The sequence below is a fragment of the Brassica oleracea genome, chromosome C3 (assembly GCF_000695525.1).
Source record: "Brassica oleracea var. oleracea cultivar TO1000 chromosome C3, BOL, whole genome shotgun sequence".
In the NCBI taxonomy this organism is placed as follows: domain Eukaryota; kingdom Viridiplantae; phylum Streptophyta; class Magnoliopsida; order Brassicales; family Brassicaceae; genus Brassica; species Brassica oleracea.
Window position 1 is genome coordinate 58,662,037 of NC_027750.1, and position 10,513 is coordinate 58,672,549.

A 10,513-nucleotide genomic window follows, 5' to 3' on the forward strand; every position below is an offset into this window, starting at 1 on the left:
AAAATTGGGGTTCCTCGGAATTTCCTCGGAATATTCCGACGGACTGAGGTTTCCTCGGAATTCCGTCAGTATATTTCGAGGAAATTCCGAGGAACCCCAATTTTTTGTTTCCTCAGAATTTCCTCGGAAATTCCTCGGTATATTCCGAGGATTTCATTTTCCGTCGGAATGTCCGTCAGAATACCGCTGTTTTCTTGTAGTGATAGGACACATGGAGCTGTCAATTCATCCATTCCAATAGATTCAACATCACAGAAACCTAAAAGTCATACAAAACCCCAATTGAATATGCTGCAACGTGCAAAATTTACAGAAGTCAGAATGTTAAATAGTTGAGAAAGAGCACTAAAGATTATTCAAATAAAATTGAACATAAAACCAACCCAATGTCTGGAAAGTACATGACTAATATAAATTGGTCAGACCATAGTACCTCAGACAGCCGCACCTGCTTCGGAAAATTTCCATTCACCATACAAAGAACCTTCTCGTTCTTTTACACTGCACAAATAGTAAAGAAGGTTTTAAGAATGATCAATTTTCTGGTCTGGTGTCTCCTGTTCATTAGCACATTTACAATTAAAAATTTGTGTGCATGATGAAAAAAATATAATCTTGAGAGAAAACATTGCATGTGAGCAAATGAGGCCTGATAGATAAAAACCATAGTAGAATTAGAGAAAAGAGTGAGATCTAAAGAGATTAATGAAGAGTAAAATAAGATAAAGAATAATATGAATTAACAATTTTTTTCGGAGAAGAAGTCTTGCATGTCCACATCGAGTTTGTGGATTACTGGATTAGAGAAGGAAAAAAAATTGTGTTTCTTAAGAAATCTGCAATAGTAGAATAACCTTGCACAAGTATAAATGATATAGTGGAAGTAGTTATTCGGAAATTGCTAGTTCGTGAAGGTGTGAAAAGAAGAACAGTCCTTGAGGTGGATTGAGAGAATATTTTTGATTTTCTAGTAAAAACTTAAATTTAAAAGTAAGTGGGAAAATTTAGCCTTTTGTATGTTTATTCTTTCCTTTTTAAAATTTTTTATTTTTAAATTATGTGGTAAAATTCTAGAATATGATTTGTTTAGTGACTTGTGCTTTCATATTTTTCTAACGCTTTGTTTTATTAAAACTGATTTAGAACATATTACATCACTAGAGAGTAAGATATAACGATACCGAAAAACTAATGGTCTTTCCACACTAGAAACTAACGAAGACAAACAACATTGATGACACATTAGCAATACAAATTGATCTTGTTTCAAAAAAGATATATTAGGTGTTTCCGTTCCAACAATAGCAGACGAACTTCTATTACCTTCAACTGAATAAAACATAACAATATCTCATCGTCTAGATAAATCTTCTTTCTTCGGTTGCCTTTATCAATTCTGCCTCAAGTTAGCTTTAGTTAAGTTACTGTTGAACAAAACTGAAATACAAAATATAAATCAGATAGATAGTTGGGATTGATGGTTCATATCCAATATAACCACCCAAAATCCCATAAAAATATGGAAGTAAACCAATCCTAAAGTAAAACTTGATCCACCTCCTTGCATAGAGAAAATTGAAAGACGAAACCACTTCAGCACCAATAACTCACTCAATCGAAGACCAAACACACTCAAAGAAAAACAAGAAGCTGCAAGATAACTCATCAGAAAGACGAAACCCAAAATGGATCTTTAAGACAGTGCAAATGAACTTGTTATCAGCAAACCCGTTGCTAAGAGAACACCTTTCCTCTGAAGAGGCTAACACCATCCAACCAGACTAAACGAATCAGCAACCAACCTTAGATCCGCCTTGAATCCCTTTTCAAAAGGGAAAAGAGCAAAGAAGGTGAGCCATCCACACAACTGGACAATAATAGAAGCAACGACGAGGCAAGCAAGAAGACAAAGCCAACCCTGTTTAACTACGAACTAAGGACTGTCAGCGAAATCACTACACGAAACGTTCAGATCCGAGAAAGAGAAGTAATATTTATAACAAACTAGAGAGAGAGAGAGAGAGGAGAGCCTCTCCGGCACCAGCTAAGAGTGCCATGGCGCCGGAGAGACTTTGATCTAGATGAAAGTTGGGAGTCGACTGCGAGGGTTGCAGAGAAAATTAGGGTTTTTTGAGACTTTTACTTTAATATATAGATGATTTCGTAATGACAATTAATGAAAATTTTCATTAATAAGGAAAATGCCCTTTTCCGTCATTTACCAAATACTAGTACTTACTTTTATTTTCTCTGCTTAAACGCCGCTGTTAGAAAAGAATGGGCACATGCATGCTATGTTTTGTTTAGGGGCACAACCTATATATTTTTTTTCTTTCAATTTTAGGGGAACAACCTATATATTTAGATAATGGAAAAAAGTTGAGTTTTTTATTTGAAAAAGAGGAAATAGTCGAATTGCTTGCTAACTTGAGATGATGGACCAGATTCTAAAGGCTTATTATTGTGATTGTTGTCTATGTATAATTTATTAATAATACCAATTGTTCCACATATAAACTTTCAGTAAATAAATTTGATAACTAAAATTTCAGTAATCTTACTTTTATATATACAAGTAACAAATAAAGAAACATCATTTAAATTATCAGTAATCTGTAAACCAGCATTTATTTTGATTCTTTATTTATAAAAAAATCAGTAATCTCTTATATATTAATTGAGAAACATTGCAACATTGTTTTGTAATCATGTGTCAACGTGAGGATGAAATTCAGAATTCTTAGAAAAATATGTTGGTCTATCTTAACTTAAAATATTTTTTTATTAAACTAATTATTAAATTGATAAATAGTATACAATAGAATATTTTCTCACTTTCCTTAAATAAAAGGTACGGAATTGCCTAATATGATTAACGTATATATGACAATTAATGATTATGAATAATAAATATTTTATATCAATTTTTGTATCTTAGCTCTTTTTTGTTTAATTTTATATTATCAAAAAATCGCACATTAGAAATTTTGTGTTTATCATATTAGTATGAATTCTCAATAATAAATATTTATATTAAAATATGCTATATATATGTCTATGTCATTGAAATTTAGTTATATACCATATAAAATAAATAAAATGATTATTTTGATTAATTTACCAAAAAATATCGTAAATAAACAAGATGTATTTTTTTAATTTATATGATTATTCTAATTTAATTATATAAATAATACGTAAACGAATACAAATAAATATAATTTATAAAAAAATATTTTTATATATAACATTCATCCCGCGCAATTGCGCGGATTTTAAGCTAGTCTTACTTTATAACACAAGTAATAAAATATAAAGAAACAGCGTTTAATTGATCAGTAATCTGTAAACCAGTATTTATTTTGATTCTTTATAAAAAAAATTGAAATATTTATAAAGAATTGTAATAATGCATTGAACGATTAATCCGTCACCACTATACATCTTACGAATCCATTAATTTTATTGGATTTCTCTGTAATGATAGTTGTCACCTTTCGAAATCGATCCTGACCGTCCAAGATCAAAATCAGAATTATACAAGTTTGATGAGCCTTCCTCTTAAGAAGATGAACAAGAAAGATGTTTGATCTCTTTATATATACCGAAAGAAACAATTATTCGCTTGTTCGTTTTTGTATCCAGCCACTAGCCACTGCATCTGAACGCAAATATTTAGATGTTCATTTGAATCAACATTTACATTCTGTATCTAAATGCAAAAAATCTATAATATTTAAAGTATCTAGATATTTAAGATGTAAAAAATGTGGATATAATATTTGCATATCAAAATCCAAAAGACCTAATTACCTTTCAGTATAAATATAAAATTTAATTAGATTAATTATTGTAATTATTATATAATATTTGAAATAAGAAAATCAATTTTTTCTGTTAACCGTAAAATGAGTTTTTTCGTCAAAATTGAAATCATGTTTTTCGTCAAAACGGTAAAATTAAGTTTTCCGCCAAAAATGTAAAATTGATTTTTCACGCCAAATGGAAAATTTAGTTTTTTTGCCAACCCGCAAAATCACATCTTTTCTCACCAAAATCACAAAATTTCGCTTACCCGCTAAAACTGCAAAATTAAGAATTTTGCGTCAAAATCACGTTTTTCGGCAATACTGCAAAATTGAAGTTTTTGCCAAAATTGAAAATCAAATTTGCCCACTAAAACTTCAAAATCAATTTTTTCTTCCAAAACGAGAAAATTGAGTTTTTCTACCAAAAATGCAAAATTGGGTTGTCCCGTCAAAACTACAAAATAGTTTTTTCACCACATCCGCAAAAATACGTTTTCCGTCATAACATTAGAATCGACTTTTTCCATAAAACCGTAAAATTATGGTTCCTCACCAAAACCTTAAAATCGCGTTTTGGGAAAAATCACAATATTGTGTTTTCCCGTCAAAACCGCAAAAACGTTTTTTGCAAAACCACAAAATTAAGTTTTCCGCCAAAACCTCAAAAGCGCCATTTTCTATCGAAACAAAAAAAAATACCATCAAAAACAAAAACTAGGTTTTCCTTAAAAAATGACAAAATCAAATCATGTCTATTTATTCTTTTATAATTAGTTTATTATTAATAATACTAGGTAAGAAGCCACACGAGAACTCATTTTACAAAAATAAGTACACCATATTTTATAAAATAATTTCTTTTTATAAAAACTGTATACAATTGCTATTGAAGAAATACATGTGTTACAAAATTATAACAACTAGCCAAATATGATTGGTTTGAAACCATGTAAGACATGTGTTATCGGAAACATGATTATGTGATAATTTAAGATATCTTATCTTTAAACATACTTTTTAGCATATAACTCACACATTCCTTTTTTTATAAAATATTATTATTGGAATCTTCTGTAAAAGAGAGTCTTTCCAAAAAAATTACCTTCTTAGAAATTAAAAAGAAGATTTTAGTATGACATTACATAATTGGAAAGAATCTTCAATTATTTGTCCTTTCCAGTATCATCACATAATATATTACGGACTTGTAATGTCAATGATAGCGTTATGATTTTTAAGGTGAATATTCATCAGACTCATTTACATTAGAAGTAGTAAGAGTAAAATATTTTAAATTCCATTACCACATAATGAGTAAAGAAAAACGAGTAGAAAAATCTATGTTTATCTAATTGATTTTCTCCAATAAAATTTTCTGCTTTGAATGTAAATTACTCTAATAATGAGACTGTAGTGAAAGTGTTGTAGAACTTTGAATTTATAAAAAAAATTCCCATCACCATGATCATATAAAAGCTTGTCAATGCTTACATGATAAGAAGATGTAATCTCATAAAACTTAGTTAAAGTTATCAAACCATTTAACAATCTATAGTGTTTGTTGTTACGTACAACAATAATAAAAATGTAATTTAACAAGTACAATTTACTATAGAACAGATTGGCTAACATTGGTTATTAGTCCTTATCTATTAATCTCTTCAGGAATCAAATCAAATATGTAAGTTTCTTAACAGATAGTTTGATAGCCAATATATTTTAAATAAATGGAATGGATATTATTTACTCTACCTGAATTTTTTTTTTCTTCAAAAAGTGGTTTATACTTATTATTGAAATAAATTGAATTTTCCAACTAATCTTTAATCATGATTTTTTAAGTATATAAATTAGTATATATATATATATATATATATATATATATATATTAAAAAATAGCCAGAATCCAAAATAAATTGCGGATTTAGATTTATGACAATATATTATTTCATGCAGATATCTAGGAAAAACACTATTATAGTTAGAAGTAAAACTTATTAATGGAAAATGTCAATTTATATTTGAAAATACAGAATAGTGTTGGTTCGTTAGCATAAGTCTTAGTTTTCAATGAACTTTATTTTTAAACGAAAACACATATTTTAACTTTTGAAATTCTTTAAATATAATAAATAGAAATATATAATCACATGACAAAGGTAACATCACAAAAGATTATGCAGTTATAAGAATAAAAAACACACCCTTACATATTTTTGGTAAATTTATTATTATTAATAACAGTAATATAGGATAAGACAAAAATTCTTGTTGGATAAGACAATCAAAATTTTATTCTATTTTTGGCTATATACATGAATACTAACTAAAATTTTCCGTATTCAATGTATTTCTTCAAGATATTTGATGATCAATTAAAAATGGGTATCTGTTTTATCTCAACTACTTATTTATTTTCATTATGATTTGTCAATATCTGCGACTCCTTATATAGAGAGTTAAAGATTGCAATGGTTAAGGACTAAATATTACAATAGTTAGCTAAAAGTTATAATTTGTCAACACCAAAAATTGCAATTGTTCATCACCAAAGTCTAGTATTAGCACAATTTTAATGGTTATCATAATTGTAATGGTTCATCACCAAAGGATACCATCACTAATAGTTGTAATGGTTTATATATGTATAATATTATAAAAATATTTAAATCACCAAAAAATCAAATACTCGAATATTTTTAGAAAATATAAATGTTCTTTAAATTATATAAAATATATACGAAAATGAACTAAAAAAACTCATCAAAAACTTATGCAAACTTTAGGATAAAAATATATATTCTCAGACATTTTGAGAATTCTTTTAAAATATATGATGTTTATAAAATAAAAAAAAAATACATCTTTAGGTAATAAGATAACTTTTAGAAATCTATAGAAAAAAATTTATGATAAAAATTAAAATTCTTATTCATTGTTTACAATATTTTAAAATTCAATGTAATTTTAACATGAAAAGATACATCTTTAAGAATTGACACCTCCTTATATATTTTAACAATCTCTTAAAAAATTATGCAAAATTCAAGATGAAAAGACACATCATTTTACATACTCGAAAGGTTAACCAAAATTATAATTGTTAACACCAAAAACTGCAATGGTTCATCACCGAAATCTACCATTACCAATAGTAATGATTCATCAGATTGTAATGGTTCATCACCAAAAATTGTAATTTTTCATTTTATCAGTTGAAATTGTTTATCTATACAATTGTAATAGTTCACCTAAACATTATCAAAAGTTAACTTATATCTCTAATAATTCTAACTCATTTAACACATATATCAAACTCAGTTAATAAATAACACATATATCAAACTCGTCCATTAATTAAAATGTGCATATACAAAAATATTTTTCTTGGTTTACAATTTCTTAATCCACATCTATTAATAAATAAATTGCCTCAACAGACCCAAACATTTTATTTGAAATCTGAATAAATTGACTCAGAAAAAAGCACTGCACCAAAACATGATTATCAACCACAAAATATAATTGAAAACTATATATTTAACTTTTAAAATATATAATATTATAAATAATTAAAGAACCCAACGAACCGAATTGCCATAATATTTTTAAAACATTTTTAATATTATTTTCAAATGTACAGAAAATAGATAGGAAATGAAAGAAAATAACTCATTTAAAACATATGTAATTTTTAGAATGAATATGTTTGTAGACATTTTTGATAAGCTCTTAAAAATTTGTTACAATTTTTAGATTAAAAACACACATCTTTAAATATAACTCTTTAAAAAACTATGCAATTCTTAGAATGGAAATACATATCATTAAAAAGATAAGTTCTTAGACACATGATAAAAACCAGTATATTACCTCTGTCTTTTTTTACTTAATTTAACACATGATAAAAATTTAATGTAATACGATAAATAGTGTTTTTGTATCAAAGCCAATCTAGATTTAATTAATTCAATATTGAATAGATGCTCATTCGTTTCATGAACGAACATACTATGGTTTCATCCGTTTTAAAGAGTGTTCATGTGATTTGTTTTAATCACAGTAAGTGATTTGGCATTAAAGTACGGCATCATGAGAGAAAAACATTTAATGATAGGGTATCCTATCCGATCAAATACTGCACTCTCGTAATGATTTACGATGCCATAAGCTTTATGGGTCTGCCACAGTTTTCTTATTTTTCATTAAAAATATATACTTTCTGGAAATTGATAGTGTATAGAAAACTATAATAACAATAAGAAGCTGTCCAAAAAGTATAATATGAAAACATAGCACATTATCATTTCACATGTTGGTGTCAATAAAAATACTATTAAGAGACACAAGGGTTAAGAAACGTTTAAGATTAGTATGTGCAGTTAATGGTTAACCGGTTGACGCCGCTTTGATTTGTGAATAGACGTAAGTGGACTCACAGAATAGTTGCAACTTTAACGTAATTTAATTTTTATAAAATTTCTGATTGGATACAACATTATAAGAAAACTAAGGTTGTGTTTTGCTTAAGATTACATTAAGCATACACGTACAGTATATTATGTATGTATATGATATCGTACGGTTATGACAACAATGAAAATGGGTTGTCGTTAAGATGTTAAAAGAATCATCAAGGGTTAGTGTTTGTTTGTTATGTGGTCAAGTGTTCCATGTGGTTAAGGAACATGCAAATTTATAGATTTACAAAAATCTATATGAATAATCACATCTTTTCAATTTATAGGTAGTTATTTTAAAATGGCACATTTACAATATATTTTGAATAAACACATCAGTTCAAAAAACACATTTATTATAGAAAGACACATTAACTATTTAAATTTTTTAAAAGATTTATATGAATAGTCACATATTTTTAATTTATTGGTAGTTATTTTAAAAATACATTTTTCAATATAATCTTATAGACACATTAGTTAAAAACACTTTTATTAAAGAAAGACACCTTAACTATTTTAAAAAAATTTCAAAGATCTATACGAATAGTCACATCTTTTCAATTAATAGGTAGTTATTTTAAAAAGATACTTTTACAATGGAAAGATATGACTCTTTACACTAAATAATACACAACTCTTGAAACAAAAAAAATTCTAAAAAACACTTTTTGGGATATTTAACAATTTTTGAAAACTAATATATCATTTTGATGAAAAGACACAATTCTTAAACCTAATACTTTTAAATTAAAAATTTGGAAATACACAAATATAAATTGACAACTTATTGATTATTCTCAAATAATGCAACTTTAAGCATGAAAACACAACCTTCCAATTTAATAGGAATTCACAACCTTTGGAATTAATTGAGATCGCTATTTATTAATAGATAAGTAATGCATTTTTAGTCTTTTTAACTATTAGTATTTAAATGATATTATAATATAAAAAACTAACAATTTAGCATTTACGCCTTCCGTTTCATTAAGTTAGATGTTTTACAAAAAAAATTTGTTTCACAAAGATAGACTTTTTGTATTTTCTATGAAAAAATTATGATATTCAAGAAAATTATTTGACTTTATTGAATTAGTATTGGCTAAAAGTTATTAAAAATTAAAAATTACAGGAAATGATATATTTATTATAGTGATTTAATATGTTTTCTTAATATTTGTGAAAATACTAAAAAAATTATCTTTGTGAAACAGAGGGAGTAAATGTTCGGTCTCGAAGTAAACAGTAACTACAACGTTTGGATGCAACATCCATATATTATTAATACAACTTAGTACTCTCTCCGTTTTACAAAGATATATTTTTTAGTGTTTTCACACGTATTAAGAAACACATTAAATTACTATCATAAATGTATCATTTTTTGTAATTTTCAATTTCCAATAATTTAACCAGTAGTAATTAATTTTCTTGAAGATCACAATTTTTTTCATAGAAAATATAAAAAGTCTATCTTTGTGAAACAATTTTTGTTTCTAAAATATCTAACTTAATGAAACGGAGAGAGTATTCAACTTAGCATCTGAATATAATATCTGAATATTGCATTAAATACAAAAAGAACATGGTCTTAGTGAATTTAATGCATCTGCGATGGATATTGTAGCAAATGATCTTATATATTAAAACAGAAGTCACGACCTTGATTCATGTGTGATTTATTTTAAAATGGACCTAATGGACCTATTTCTAGAAAGTCATGTTACATTTAATCTCTAATCTTATCATTTAAATTTTGGGTCTACCAGAAATTTTTATTGGGCTATCAATAATTGGATTTAAAGAATAGATGATCCATTGGATTTATAGATAGTAAAAATTAAATAGATATAATTTAATGTTGTAATATTATACCTCTATATGTTACTTATTTAAATATTTGTCGATGTTAACTTTTAAAATTATAAAGATTTTTTTTTAAATAACAAAAATCATATTATCTACCAATGATTAATCTTTACTACCTTAAACCAATGAAAGCAAATTTTAAACTATATAGTTTATTTTAAAAATTAAACAAAAACTAAATGTTTAATTATTTACTTGATAATATAAATCTATGAAGCGAAAAGTTTAATTTTTTAAAAACTTTCTAAATTTGTGAAATGTTACAATATTTTTGAATATGATAATAAAACAATATTTTACTAATCTTTATATATATATTTACGATTTTAATAATGAAATAATAATCCGAAAATATATATATAGAAGAAGATA